The following is a 3,046-nucleotide window of genomic DNA, read 5'->3' on the forward strand; positions in this document are numbered from 1 at the left end:
TAGGAGACAGATTGAATGTTTGTGTGTACATGCATGTGTGTGTGTGTGTCCATGAACGTGCCTGTGTGTTTGACAGATTTAAGAGTAATTCTGAGGGGACAGCATTAGCAGGACTGAAGGGCTGAAGGTCCTGGCCTTAGTTAATTATTGACACCATAGAACGCTCAGCTTTGTGCGGCGCTCAGCATGCGTGTCACTTCCTGTTGCCAAAACACACCTCATTATGTAACGGAGGTATATGCTTAGCATTCTCTAAGTGTGTGTGGCGTGTGTGTGTGTATGTCTGTGTGTGCGTGCGTGTGTGCGTGTGTGTGTGCGTGTGGGGTACATACCTGTGTGTGTTTTAGTTAGGAGCATAATCTGGTCAGGTGAGATACCTTAGGAAACGAATTTCACCTGAGAGAGAGAGAGATACACAGAGACAGAAAGATGACAAAACTCCTACCCTTTCTGTCACTTCTTCACAGTAAACTCTGTTTTCAGAGACGTAGAGGAAGTTAGTTCGTCATTGACAACCTCTCCACCGTACAGGCTATACTCTCTTCCCTCTATCTCTCTATAACTCTTTCCATCAGCTCAATCCATCCATACTACCAGGGCTCCATCAGGATGTTGTCGGCTGGGCTACAGATGCTGGGCGCAGCCCTGGCGATCATTGGCTGGCTGGGAAGTATCATCATCTGTGCTTTGCCCATGTGGAAGGTGACAGCCTTCATCTCACACCAAACCCTCACCACTCAGGTCATCTGAGAGGGCTTATGGATAAACTGGGTGACCCAAAGCATGGGCCAGATGCAGTGTAAGGTCTACGACTCCCTCCTGGCCTTGCCCCAGGAACTGCAGGCCGCCAAGGCTCTGACCATCATCGCAATCATCGCCGGAGTGTTCGCCATCCTGCTGAGCATCGCCGGGGGGGAGTGCATCAACTTCGTGGATGACGAGAGGTCCAAGGCCAAGGTAGCCATCGCTAACGGGGTCGTCTTCCTCATCGCTGCCCTCCTGGTCCTGGTCCTGGTCCTGGTCCTGGTCCTGGTCCTGGTCCTGGTCCTGGTCCTGGTCTGCTGGTCGGACAACATCGTCATCCAAGACCAAGACTCCTATAACCCCCTTTCAGGTATTTTGAGGGTCCAATCATAATGAATAAGAGGTGGGACCTGATCCCCACCTCAACCTTCTTTAACCATTCCATCGAAGTCTTTAGTAGGGCCGGCATTTCTAAACTAAAATAAAAGCATGTCATAGAGAGCAAAACTGAAAGAAAACATGCTGCATTTCTATTGGCTGAATTAAACTGCCATTCCCTCAGGCCAGACCATGCCATTGGGTAACAGTGTTGCTTGGGAAAATCAACACCAGTTGGTACTCTGTACATACTGATGTGTGTGAAAATGTAGAATTTTTTCTTTAATCAATTCTGTGGATTAAGTCAAGGTATGAATACCTTTTGAAGGCACTGTATGTACGTATGTCTTTATGTGTGTATGTGTGTGTGTATCCTTGCGTGTGTTCGTGCGTGTGTGCATGTGTGTGTGGAGGCATTACTTGACTGGCAGTAGGCTATTGTCACGTTCGTTGACGAACGAGAAGGACCAAGGCGCAGCGTGATAAGCATACATGTTTATTTTAACTTAATAAACAACACAACAAAACAACAAATGAAACGTGAAGTCCAAGGTAGCATACAAACAACATACCTTACACGGAACAAGATCCCACAACTAACTAGAGCCAATAGGCTACCTCAGTATGGTCCCCAATCAGAGACAACGAGCTACAGCTTTCTCTGATTGGGAACCACCCCGGCCAACATAGATCTACACATACTAGATCTAACATAGACAATCAACATAGCCAAACACAACACAGAAAATACACACCCTGACTCAACAAATACGAGTCCCTTGAGTCAGGGCGTGACAGCTATGAATACTCTAAGGTACAGTAGGTTAGGTTCCAATGTTCATACTAGCACAGGGTGGTGGGGGGGTGGTCATAAGATGTGTGCGTGCGTTTGCATGTGTGTGTGCTTGCTCGCTTACAAGCGTGCCTGACAGTGTGTGCATACTGTACTGTACATGCGTTCCGATCGTTGTTGTGGTTGTTGTTGTTGTTGTTGATTCCTGGGAGATCTAGGTCAGAGGTAGGTCGGCATTCCTGAGACGAGACAAGTCCATCTAGCCTGAGTTATGCTGCTGGAGTATCATACTATATGAGTTATAGTCTGACTGGAGGAGGACTGGAGTATCATACTGTATGAGTTATAGTCTGACTGGAGGAGGACTGGAGTATCATACTGTATGAGTTATAGTCTGACTGGAGGAGGACTGGAGTATCATACTGTATGAGTTATAGTCTGACTGGAGTATCATACTGTATGAGTTATAATCTGACTGGAGGAGGACTGGAGTATCATACTGTATGAGTTATAGTCTGACTGGAGGAGGACTGGAGTATCATACTGTATGAGTTATAGTCTGACTGGAGGAGGACTGGAGAGATCATACTGTATGAGTTATCGTCTGACTGGAGGAGGACTGGAGTATCATACTGTATGAGTTATAGTCTGACTGGAGGAGGATTGGAGTATCATACTGTATGAGTTATAGTCTGACTGGAGGAGGACTGGAGTATCATACTGTATGAGTTATAGTCTGACTGGAGGAGGACTGGAGTATCATACTGTATGAGTTATAGTCTGACTGGAGGAGGACTGGAGTATCATACTGTATGAGTTATAATCTGACTGGAGGAGGACTGGAGTATCATACTGTATGAGTTATAGTCTGACTGGAGGAGGACTGGAGTATCATACTGTATGAGTTATAGTCTGACTGGAGGAGGACTGGAGTATCATACTGTATGAGTTATAGTCTGACTGGAGGAGGACTGGAGTATCATACTGTATGCGTTGTAGTCTGATTTTGTTCAGTGTTCGTTTCCTTAACTTACATCTTCCAGAACTGCATTCCCCCAAACGAGGGCTCCCAACTAAACTTTTCCAGGTGGCACAGGTGCCACTAACATCCCAGCTAGTGTTGGTGGAACC

At 46.5% G+C, this 3,046-nt stretch overlaps 1 pseudogene; it reads left to right on the forward strand.

Annotated features, from left to right (window-relative positions):
• The first annotated feature begins 609 nt into the window (after positions 1-609).
• LOC121532532 lies at positions 610-1,137 on the forward strand (annotated as a pseudogene).
• Positions 1,138-3,046: the final 1,909 nt, after the last annotated feature.

This window comes from Coregonus clupeaformis, chromosome 20 (genome assembly GCF_020615455.1).
Source record: "Coregonus clupeaformis isolate EN_2021a chromosome 20, ASM2061545v1, whole genome shotgun sequence".
NCBI lineage: Eukaryota > Metazoa > Chordata > Actinopteri > Salmoniformes > Salmonidae > Coregonus > Coregonus clupeaformis.